This window comes from Taudactylus pleione, unplaced genomic scaffold (genome assembly GCF_031769625.1).
Source record: "Taudactylus pleione unplaced genomic scaffold, aTauple2 ptg000055l, whole genome shotgun sequence".
Taxonomy (NCBI): domain Eukaryota; kingdom Metazoa; phylum Chordata; class Amphibia; order Anura; family Myobatrachidae; genus Taudactylus; species Taudactylus pleione.
Window position 1 is genome coordinate 7,544,884 of NW_028284457.1, and position 12,904 is coordinate 7,557,787.

Below are 12,904 nucleotides of genomic sequence, written 5' to 3' on the forward strand. Positions count from 1 at the left end.
CCCCCGGCGGCAGCCGGAGGAATGGAGCTCACTCCTGAGCTCCGCTTCTGGGTCCCGCAATGCACTATGGGAGTGACATCATGATGTCACTTCCATAGTTCGAGGAGCGGGCACCGGGGACGGAAGGCAGCAGCACTGGAGCGGGGTTTCAGGTAAGTATTGTTTTTTTGGGTTTTTTTTGTATGTGTGCGTGCTCGCGGGGTGGACACTCACTACAGGGGGCATTACTGGGGGCTCACTACAAGGGGCATTACTGAGGGCTCACTACAGGGGGCATTACTGTGAGCACTACAGGGGGCATTACAGGGGCTTAACACAGGGGGCAGTACAGGGGCTTTCTACAGGGGGAATTACAGGGGGCTTTTACACAGGGGGCATTACAGGGGCTTACCACAGGGGGCATTAATGGGGGCTTACTACAGGGGGCATTAATGGGGCCTACTACAGGGGGCATTAATGGGGGCTTACTACAGGGGGCTTTCTACAGGGGGCATTATGGGGGCTTACTACAGGGGGCATTATGGGGGCTTACTACAGGGGGCATTACTGGGGGCTTACTACTGGGGGCACTATAGGGAGTTTACTACTGGGGGCACTACATGGGCCCTTACTACTTCGGCACTGCAAAGGGGGACCACTACTGGAGGTACTGCATAGGGGGACCATTACTGGGGAGTACTACATAAGCGGCACTGCATAGGGCGACCTCTACAGATGGCACTGCACAGGGGGACCACTACTGGGGGAACTGCATAGGGGGGTGGCAGCTGGGGCTGGCATAGGTGCTGGGGGGTGGTACATTTTAATTTGGGGGGCACCAACATTTATCTTGCCTCCGGGCACCTGGGATGAAGTTACGCCACTGTATCTCAATAGCCCCACTCTCCCCCCATAAGCATGAAAGCAGGCTTGATCCCCCAGCTCTCAGGCTGCCCCCCACTGGCTCACAGGCAGTATTGCCCATTATTCTGTGAACCCTGTTGATGTGCCCCATATGCAGTGCCTCCCTGTAGAAGTGCCCATTATGCTGTGCCCCCAGTAGTTGTGCCCCATGTAGTTGTGCCCCATATGCAATGCCCCCAGTAGTTGTGCCCCTTTTGCAATGCCCCCTCTAGTTTTGCCCATTATGCAATGCCCCCAGTAGCTGTGGCCCTTATGCAATACCCCCTGTACCTGTGCCCATTATGCAATGCCCCCAGTAGTTTTGCCCCTGTAGTTGTGCCTATTAAGCAAAGCCCCCTGTAGCTGTGGCCCTTATTTAATGTCTCCTGTAGCTGTGCCCATTCTGCAATGCCCCCAGTAGTTATGCCCCTTCTGCTATGCCCCCTGTAGTTGTGCCCATTAATAAATGGCCCCAGTAGTTGTGCCCCTTATGCAATGCCCATTATGCAATGCCCACAGTAGTTGTGCCCCTTCTGCAATGACCCCTGTAGTTGTGGCCATTAAGCAATGCCCCCAGTAGTTGTGCCCCTTATGCAATGCCCCTTGTAGCTGTGCCCATTATGCAATGCCCCCAGTAGTTGTAGCCCATATGCACTGCCCCCTCTAGCTGTGCCCATTATGCAATGCTCTCTGTAGTCATGTCCCCTGAAGTAGTGCCCCCAGTACTAGTTTCCCCTCCCCGTCCAGATCCCTGTGAAGAAACTTACCTTTCTTCATGCTGGCACCGCTACACGCCGTCAGGGGTCCCGAGTCCCGCTGTTGCTGCTGCTGCCGCTTCTGCTGCCTGTTGGATCTAACTGGATCCAGCAGGCGCGCAGACTCCTCACATCGCAGATGACATCATGACATCACCCGTGCACTGCATCACTGGGAACGCTGGCCTCTGAAGCGATCAGAGGCTTCTTTAGCCTCTGACCACGTCAGAGGCCAGCGTTCACAGTTCCACGTGGGGGTCTGCTGAGCCGTGAGCCGCATTGGAAAAATAAAAGAACCGCATGCAGTTCGAGAGCCACGGGCTGGCCACCTCTGCTATAGATCATCTATAGTTTTATTAATACTGTATAATAAACTTTGTTTGCGGTAAGAGATTCTCTGCATATACAGTATCTATCTACAGTATTATATACACTATGCATGAATGAGGAGATCATGAATATAATAGAATACCCATAAAATATTCCCTGGTTGGCTTCTGTTCGGGCTAATCTTGAGAATCACTGATTGGATTTTGATGCAGTTTTCACTATTCTAGGTGTCTTGTCATACATTAAAGTTACAAAGGGAGCCGAGCAGAGACGATTTTAGTAAAGCAAGTCAATAAAAAAATGGACGTCCGATCGCTTTCTTGACTTACACTGACTAAACAGTTAAAGATATATCACATTTTATTTAGTTTATACTAGGGGTGAGCGGGTTCGGATTTCTGAAATCCGAACCCCCCCGAGCCCCCCCGATCCGAGTCCGATCCGAGTCAGGCTCGACTTTTCCCGCCTGACTCGGATCTGACATCGAGGCAAAACGTCATCATCCCGCCTTCCGAGTCTCGCGGGTTTTGGATCCTATATAAGGTACCCGCGTCGGCGCCATTTTCTCACTCGGCTGTGGACAGTGAAGAGGGAGGGTGGGAGTTAGTGCTGTGTAGTGTAGTGTAGTGTAGTGCTGCTGTTGTCCACTACTTCAAAGTCCATAGGGGCTGGCTGTGTTGTGCTGTGCTGCTGTTGTTAATAGGGGCTGTGTCCACTACTTCAAAGTCCATAGGGGCTGGCTGGACTGTGTTGTGCAGTCAGTTCTCCATAGGGGCTGTGTCCACTCCAAAGTCCTGTGCAGTGTCCCAGTCCTAAAGGGGTGCTGTAGTGTTGTCCAGGGGTTGCTCTGTCCATCAGGGGTGCTACCCCCAAGTGCTAAAAAAATAATATATTTTCTGTGTTTGTGAATTGTGTGCGCAGTAGCCGCACGTGCATCAACAAAGTAGTGCCAAGCGTGCGCCTGTGTCATAAGTAAAGGGCCGGCTGGCTTGACCGTTAAAGGGTGCTGTAACCCCCGAAAGTACACTCCAGTCCAAACCAAAAAAAAATTATTTTCTGTGTTTGTGAATTGTGTGCGCAGTAGCCGCACGTGCATCAACAAAGTAGTGCCAAGCGTGCGCCTGTGTCATAAGTAAAGGGCCGGCTGGCTTGACCGTTAAGGGTGCTGTAACCCCCGAAAGTACACTCCAGTCCAAACCAAAAAAAAAATTATTTTCTGTGTTTGTGAATTGTGTGCGCAGTAGCCGCACGTGCATCAACAAAGTAGTGCCAAGCGTGCGCCTGTGTCATAAGTAAAGGGCCGGCTGGCTTGATCGTTAAGGGTGCTGTAACCCCCGAAAGTACACTCCAGTCCAAACCAAAAAAAAAATTATTTTCTGTGTTTGTGAATTGTGTGCGCAGTAGACGCACGTGCATCAACAAAGTAGTGCCAAACGTGCGCCTGTGTCATAAGTAAAGGGCCGGCTGGCTTGACCGTTAAGGGTGCTGTAACCCCCGAAAGTACACTCCAGTCCAAACCAAAAAAAAAATTATTTTCTGTGTTTGTGAATTGTGTGCACAGTAGCCGCACGTGCATCAACAAAGTAGTGCCAAACATGCGCCTGTGTCATAAGTAAAGGGCCGGCTGGCTTGACCGTTAAGGGTGCTGTAACCCCCGAAAGTACACTCCAGTCCAAACCCAAAAAAAAATTATTTTCTGTGTTTGTGAATTGTGTGCGCAGTAGCCGCACGTGCATCAACAAAGTAGTGCCAAGCGTGCGCCTGTGTCATAAGTAAAGGGCCGGCTGGCTTGACCGTTAAGGGTGCTGTAACCCCCGAAAGTACACTCCAGTCCAAACCAAAAAAAAAATTATTTTCTGTGTTTGTGAATTGTGTGCGCAGTAGCCGCACGTGCATCAACAAAGTAGTGCCAAGCGTGCGCCTGTGTCATAAGTAAAGGGCCGGCTGGCTTGACCGTTAAGGGTGCTGTAACCCCCGAAAGTACACTCCAGTCCAAACCTAAAAAAAAATTATTTTCTGTGTTTGTGAATTGTGTGCGCAGTAGCCGCACGTGCATCAACAAAGTAGTGCCAAGCGTGCGCCTGTGTCATAAGTAAAGGGCCAGCTGGCTTGACCGTTAAAGGGTGCTGTAACCCCCGAAAGTACACTCCAGTCCAAACCAAAAAAAAATTATTTTCTGTGTTTGTGAATTGTGTGCGCAGTAGCCGCACGTGCATCAACAAAGTAGTGCCAAGCGTGCGCCTGTGTCATAAGTAAAGGGCCGGCTGGCTTGACCGTTAAGGGTGCTGTAACCCCTGAAAGTACACTCCAGTCCAAACCTAAAAAAAAATTATTTTCTGTGTTTGTGAATTGTGTGCGCAGTAGCCGCACGTGCATCAACAAAGTAGTGCCAAGCGTGCGCCTGTGTCATAAGTAAAGGGCCGGCTGGCTTGACCGTTAAGGGTGCTGTAACCCCCGAAAGTACACTCCAGTCCAAACCAAAAAAAAAATTATTTTCTGTGTTTGTGAATTGTGTGCGCAGTAGCCGCACGTGCATCAACAAAGTAGTGCCAAGCGTGCGCCTGTGTCATAAGTAAAGGGCCGGCTGGCTTGACCGTTAAGGGTGCTGTAACCCCCGAAAGTACACTCCAGTCCAAACCAAAAAAAAAATTATTTTCTGTGTTTGTGAATTGTGTGCGCAGTAGCCGCACGTGCATCAACAAAGTAGTGCCAATCGTGCGCCTGTGTCATAAGTAAAGGGCCAGCTGGCTTGACCGTTAAGGGTGCTGTAACCCCCGAAAGTACACTCCAGTCCAAACCAAAAAAAAAATTATTTTCTGTGTTTGTGAATTGTGTGCGCAGTAGCCGCACGTGCATCAACAAAGTATTGCCAAACGTGCGCCTGTGTCATAAGTAAAGGGCCGGCTGGCTTGACCGTTAAGGGTGCTGTAACCCCCGAAAGTACACTCCAGTCCAAACCAAAAAAAAAATTATTTTCTGTGTTTGTGAATTGTGTGCGCAGTAGCCGCACGTGCATCAACAAAGTAGTGCCAAACGTGCGCCTGTGTCATAAGTAAAGGGCCGGCTGGCTTGACCGTTAAGGGTGCTGTAACCCCCGAAAGTACACTCCAGTCCAAACCAAAAAAAAAATTATTTTCTGTGTTTGTGAATTGTGTGCGCAGTAGCCGCACGTGCATCAACAAAGTAGTGCCAAACGTGCGCCTGTGTCATAAGTAAAGGGCCGGCTGGCTTGACCGTTAAGGGTGCTGTAACCCCCGAAAGTACACTCCAGTCCAAACCAAAAAAAAAATTATTTTCTGTGTTTGTGAATTGTGTGCGCAGTAGCCGCACGTGCATCAACAAAGTAGTGCCAAGCGTGCACCTGTGTCATAAGTAAAGGGCCGGCTGGCTTGACCGTTAAAGGGTGCTGTAACCCCCGAAAGTACACTCCAGTCCAAACCAAAAAAAAATTATTTTCTGTGTTTGTGAATTGTGTGCGCAGTAGCCGCACGTGCATCAACAAAGTAGTGCCAAGCGTGCGCCTGTGTCATAAGTAAAGGGCCGGCTGGCTTGACCGTTAAAGGGTGCTGTAACCCCCAAAGTACACTCCAGTCCAAACCAAAAAAAAATTATTTTCTGTGTTTGTGAATTGTGTGCGCAGTAGCCGCACGTGCATCAACAAAGTAGTGCCAAACGTGCGCCTGTGTCATAAGTAAAGGGCCGGCTGGCTTGACCGTTAAGGGTGCTGTAACCCCCGAAAGTACACTCCAGTCCAAACCAAAAAAAAAATTATTTTCTGTGTTTGTGAATTGTGTGCGCAGTAGCCGCACGTGCATCAACAAAGTAGTGCCAAGCGTGCGCCTGTGTCATAAGTAAAGGGCCGGCTGGCTTGACCGTTAAAGGGTGCTGTAACCCCCGAAAGTACACTCCAGTCCAAACCAAAAAAAAATTATTTTCTGTGTTTGTGAATTGTGTGCGCAGTAGCCGCACGTGCATCAACAAAGTAGTGCCAAGCGTGCGCCTGTGTCATAAGTAAAGGGCCGGCTGGCTTGACCGTTAAAGGGTGCTGTAACCCCCAAAGTACACTCCAGTCCAAACCAAAAAAAAATTATTTTCTGTGTTTGTGAATTGTGTGCGCAGTAGCCGCACGTGCATCAACAAAGTAGTGCCAAGAGTGCGCCTGTGTCATAAGTAAAGGGCCGGCTGGCTTGACCGTTAAAGGGTGCTGTAACCCACAAAGTACACTCCAGTCCAAACCAAAAAAAATATTATTTTCTGTGTTTAGCCGCACGTATATATCAAATCGATATAACATAAATGGAGGACCAAACTTTCTCCGATAAAAATAAAATAGAGAAAGATCAAGAACCACTTCCTCCTAGTGCTGAAGCTGCTGCCACTAGTCATGACATAGACGATAACATGCCATCAACGTCGTCTGCCAAGGCCGATGCCCAATGTCATAGTAGAGGGCACATACAATCCCAAATGGCAAAGTTCAGGAAAATGACCTTGAAAAAGACATTTAAATCAGCTGAAGAGAAACGTAAACTTGCCAATATGCCATTTACGACACGGAGTGGCAAGGAACGGCTAAGGTCGATCCCTAGTATGTTCATGACTAGTGGTTCAGCTTCACATGACGATGGAAGCACTCCTCCCACTAAAAAAATCAAAAGAGTTAAGCTGGCAAAAGCACAGCGAAGAACTGTGCTTTCTAAGAAGATATCACAAATCCCCAAGGAGAGTCCAAGTGTGGTGGTGGTTGCGATGCCTGACCTTCCCAGCACTGGACGGGAAGAGGTGGCTCTTTCCACCATTTGCACGCCCCCTGCAAGTGCTGAAAGGAGCACCCACAGTCCACTTGCTGATATGCAAATTGAAGATGTCACTGTTGAAGTACAACAGGATGAGGATACTGGTGTAGCTGGCGCTGAGGAGGAAGTTGGCGAGGAGGATTCTGATGGTGATGTGGTTTGTTTAAATCAGGCTCCGGGGGAGACAGTTGTTGTCCGTGGGATGAAAAAGCCCATCACGGTCATGCCTGGGCAGAAGACCAAACATTCCACCTCTTTGGTCTGGCAATATTTCTATCCAAATCTGGACAACAACTGTCTTGCCATATGTACCATATGTAAAGGTGAAATAAGTAGGGGTAGGGACGTCAACCACCTAGGAACATCCTCCCTTATACGGCACCTGCAGCGCGTTCATAAAAAGTTACTGTCAAGTTCAGAAACTTTGGCTCAGACCGTAAGCAGTCCAGGGACACCTAAATCCCGTTGTCCTGTTGTATCCAAGCGCCTGCAAACCACACCGTCAACTCCCTCCTCGTCAATTTCCTCCTTAGTCAGGATCGGAAGTAGTCCTGCAGGCCATATCACTGGCATGACTGACTCTCCTATCCGGGATTCCTCCGGAGGATCCTGCATTGCTACGCCTACTGCTGCCGCTGCTGCTGTTGCTGCTGCTGCTGGGAGTCGTTCATCATCCCAGAGAGGAAGTAGGAACACCACTACTTTTACTAAACAATTGACCCTCCAACAGTCCTTAGCGAGGAGGATGAAGTACGACAGCAGTCATCCTGAAGCAAAACGTATAACTGAGGCCTTGACTGCTATGTTGGTGTTAGACGTGTGTCCGGTATCCGCCATTAGTGCAGTGGGATTTAGACAATTGATGGAGGTAGTGTGTCCCCGGTTCCAAATCCCGTCTAGATTCCACTTCACTAGGCAGGCGATACCGAGACTGTACAGAAACGTCAGAAAAAGTGTCCTCAGTGTCCTGAAAAATGCCGTTGTACACAATGTCCACTTAACCACGGACATGTGGACAAGTGGAACAGGGCAGACTAAGGACTATATGACTGTGACAGCCCACTGGGTAGATGTATCACCTTACGCAGCAACAGCAGCAGCGTCACCAGTAGCAGCATCTCAGAAACGCCAGCTCGTTACAAGGCAGGCTACGCTGTGTATCACCGGTTTCAGTAAGAGGCACACCGCCGACAACCTCTTAGAGAAACTGAGGGAAATCATCGCCCAGTGGCTTACCCCACTTAGACTCTCCTGGGGATTTGTGATATCTGACAACGCCACCAATATTGTGCGGGCATTACATCTGGGCAAATTCCAGCACGTCCCATGTTTTGCTCACACAATAAACTTGGTGGTGCAGAATTTTCTGAAAAGCGACAGGGGCGTGCAGGAGACGCTTTGGGTGGCCCGAAAAATTTCTGGCCACTTTCGCCATTCAGCGACTGCGTGCCGAAGACTGGAGCGCCAGCAAACACTCTTGAACCTGCCCCGCCATCACCTGAAGCAAGAGGTTGTGACGCGGTGGAACTCAACCCTCTATATGCTTCAGAGGATGGAGGAGCAGCAAAAGGCCATACAAGCCTATACATCCACCTATGACATAGGCAAAGGAGGGGGTATGCACCTGACTCAAGCGCAGTGGAGAATGATTTCCGTGTTGTGCAAGGTTCTTCAGCCCTTCGAACTTGCCACACGTGAAGTCAGTTCAGACACTGCCAGCTTGAGTCATGTCATTCCCCTCATCAGGCTTTTGCAGAAGCAGCTGGAGAAAGTGAAGGAGGAGCTAAGACGGAGCGATTCCGCTCGGCATGTGGGACTTGTGGATGAAGCCCTTCATTCGCTTTGCCAGGATTCCAGGGTGGTCAATCTGTTGAAATCAGACCACTACATTTTGGCCACCGTGCTCGATCCTAGGTTTAAAGCCTATGTGGTGTCTCTCTTTCCGGCCGACACAAGCCTGCAGAGGTGCAAAGACCTGCTGGTGAACACACTGTCAGCTGAAGCGAAACGTGACACGTCAACGGCTCCTTCTTCATTTTCTCCCGCAACTGGGGCTGCCAGGAAAAAACTTAGGTATCCTAAGCAACCCGCTGGCGGTGATGCAGGGCAGGCAGGACCAAGTTTGGACATCTGGTCCGGACTGAAGGACCTGGCAACAATTTCTGACATGTCTACTGTCACTGCATATGATACTGTCACCATTGACAGAATGGTGGAGGATTACATCGGTGACAGCATCCAAGTAGGCATGTCAGACAGTCCATACCTGTACTGGCAGGAAAAAGAGGCAATTTGGAGGCCCCTGTACAAACTGGCTCTATTTTACCTGAGTTGCCCCCCCTCCAGTGTGTACTCCGAAAGAGTGTTTAGTGCAGCCGGGAACCTTGTCAGCGAAAGGCGTAGGAGGTTGCTTCCACAGAATGTGGAGAAGATGATGTTCATCAAAATGAATTATCAGCTCTTCCAGGGAGACCAGCCTCCAGAACGTACAGAGGGACCTGTGGTGGTGGATTCAAGTGGGGATGAGTTAATACTTTGTGAGGATGAGGATGTACACACTGAAGAGGGTGAGGAATCGGTGGATGAGGAGGATGAGGATGACATCTTGCCTCCGTAGAGCCAGTTTGTGCAGGGACACATTAATTGCCAGCTTGTTTTGTGGGGGCCCAAACGAACCAATCATTTCAGCCACAGTTGTGTGGCAGACCCTGGCGCTGAAATGATTGATTTGTTAAAGTGTGCATGTCCTGTTTATACAACATAAGGGTGGGTGGGAGGGCCCAAGGACAATTCCATCTTGCACCTCTTTTTTTCTTTGCATTATGTACAGTTTGGGGCCTAGTTTTTCTAACTGCCATCCTGTCTGCCACTGCAGTGTCACTCCTAGATGGGTCACGTGTTTGTGCCGCCCACTCGTGTCGCTTAGCATAGTCATCCAGCTACCTCGGTGCAACCTTTTGGACATAAAAACACTATTGTGAGGTGTGAGGTGTTCAGAATAGACTGGAAATGAGTGGAAATTAAGGTTATTGAGGTTAATAATAGCATAGGAGCAGAAAAACCTACAAATTCTGTGATTTTAGCTGTTTTTATGCTTTTTTTCAAAAAAATACAGATCCAAAACACAAAACCCAGAACCCAAAACACGGAAGGGTGGTTTTGGCAAAACCAATCCAGATCCAAAACACGAAGAAAGATCCAGATCCAAAACCAAAACACAAAACACGAAAAGTGGCCGGTGCACACCCCTAGTTTATACCATGTAGAGATTGATGGGTATTATCCGATTTCTTCAGAAAAATTAATGTAAGCCCTGTTTACTGATACAAAATTTCATTTTTTCAGTGTTTTACAGTTCCTATTTCATTTATGTGAAAATCTATTCTTTATTTTGAAATGAGTCCAATTACCGGTAAGAGTCTGCTTTGGCATGACAGTAAATAAAGCACGGGAGCAGAAACTTAACATGGCTGGAGTTGACCTAAGTGGATAATGTTTTTTTGTGACAAATTTATTTTATTTTGCGTGTCCCATCAAAATGAAATCTTTTCGTGTTGACGTCATCAGGAAAAATTACGGTACTTGTGTACTTTACGGACTCATTGCAGAGAGATCCCAATGAATGTTGTAAATGGTACTTGTGTACTTTATGCACACAAGTACCGAAAGTTGTCCCCACCTAAAGAAGAAAGTTGTCCCCTCACGGGCTCGCCGCGCTCCTGGCTCGGTGGCTCGCTACACTCGCCACAAGGTTATTTTCCCCTCTATGCCCGCTTGGATGGTAGGGAATGACGCTGGACACTGGGAATGACGCTGGACACTGGTTGATGACGTCAGGGTCCTCTCCGTGAAGGGCATTTAGAAATTACCATGATTTATAATAATAATGAGTGTAGGATACTTGGGTTCTCTCTGCAATGAGTCCGTAAAGTACACAAGTACCAAAATTACTAATGTCGTCTACAAGGCAATATTATAAGACCTCAGTTAAAAAAGTCTATCGCTGTAAATTCAAAATTAGTCCCATGCAAAGCCAGAGCGGGTCACTAGCAGGGATGTTTGGATTAGTTTGGATTTTCCCGCCAAATTCTGATTTTTCCTGCCAAAAATCGGGTCTCAGAAAGAGGCAAAACGTCATCTTTCTTGGACAAACATCATCACTCCTGGACAAAAGTCCAAGAAAGATTATGTTTGTACATGAAAGATGATGTTTTGCCTTTTCTGAGGCCCGATTTTTGGCGGGAAAAATCAGAATTTGGTAGGAAAATCTGACCTAATCCAAGCCTGCACATCCCTAATCACTAAAAAAGATTATATAGATATGGTCTGCTAAACATATTTCTAAAGTTTAGCAGAGAGATTGTCTGATAAGGTAGAAATGGGTGTAAAAGATTTATGGTTAATTTCTGATAAAATAAAATGTTCTAATAATTTGACATGCCCCTGACAATGTAGGTGGATGTGTCCTTTAAATAACAAGACATCATTGACCTTGTATTCACTAAAATGTGAATAAAGCTGTGTTCATGTAAATTAATAACTAGAGATTATTTTGCTGCAGACATAGGGCCAAATGTAATAGGGTGAGAGTTCAGAAAATGGGAGAGTTTTCTCACACTTTTTAAACTCAGCCAATGTAATAGAGTCAGTGAACAAAGGAATAAAGCAAACTCGCATGTTTTTCAGACTCAAAAAACTCACAATTTCCTATTTTGAAGATAAAACTCAACCAATGTGAGAGTTTACTGCTAAACTTTCACCCTATTACATTTGGCCCATAATGTTCACTTATAATAAGGCAGTGATAAAAAGCAAATACAGTAACACAGTAGCACAATTCCTTCTATGAATTCAGATCAAATGCACAATGGGATCTCAATGCTAAATAAATAGCTGGCTTTTCATATATTACATCCAATGCCAGTTTGTATGGATGTATGGTGCAGACAAGTAAATAAATAGAATTTCAGTCCCTTTCAGTGACCTGTTTTCTTATTTTCATTTATTTTTTTATTTTTTTGCCTGGCAGGGCAGACTTTTTCTTTATCTATTCAGTTTTGAGATAAAAGGTTTGTGTGAGTTAACCATCACCTTACTTTAAATTTCCTTTTGACACTTGTCAAAAAGCAATATTTTATTTATTTATTTATGTTTGTATGGTTTACCCAAGTAGTTCTGTCTCTCTTAAGCCATAGACAGATCAGAAGACAGCTTTTCGCTTGTTTAAATCAATAATTTCAAACTGTAAATGGGAGCTTCTATTTTCTATTCTTTTATAAGAATGCAAAAAGCTATGATCATCACTCTGACCAGCAAAATAGCAAAAGAGGCACTATTAACTTTAGTGAATGCAGATACATTATTGACAAATACAAATAACGGGGCCAAATATCTTCATAACATTCTGAAAACCAGAAAGAGAACTGGCACACATACACATAAAGGTAACTGACACACAAACACATCAAGGTAACTGACACACATATGCATAAAGGTAACTGGCACACATATGCATGAAGGTTCCTGACACACATACACATCAAGGAAACTGACACCCGTACACATAAAGGTAACTGACACACATATGCATAAAGGGAACTGGCACACATACACATCAAGGAAACTGACACATCTACACATAAAGGTCACTGAAACACATACACATCGAGGTAACTGACAAACATGCACATAAAGGTTACTGACACCCATACACATTGAGGTAACTGACAAACATACACATAAAGTTAAGTGACACACATACACATTTAGGTAACTGTCACACATACACATAAAGGTCACTGACACCCATACACATAAAGGTAACTGTCACACATACACATAAAGGTTACTGACACAAATACAGATAAAGGTTACTGATACACATACACATAAAGGTTACAGACACAAAAACACATAAAGGTTACTGATACACATACACAGAAAGGTTACTGACACCCATACACATAAAGGTTACTGACACACATACACATAAAGTTAAGTGACACACATACACAGAAAGGTTACTGATACCCATACACATAAAGGTTACTGATACCCATATACATAAAGGTTACTGACACCAATACACATAAAGGTTACTGATACCAATACACATAAAGGTAACTGACACAAATACACATA

The 12,904-nt window shown here is 46.5% G+C and overlaps 1 protein-coding gene across 1 annotated transcript in view; it reads right to left on the bottom strand.

The window, feature by feature from the left end:
* GRID2 (glutamate ionotropic receptor delta type subunit 2) overlaps positions 1 to 12,904 on the bottom strand; it is a 1,139,199-nt gene that overhangs the window by 188,565 nt on the left and 937,730 nt on the right. The gene's annotated exons all lie outside the window — the stretch shown is intronic.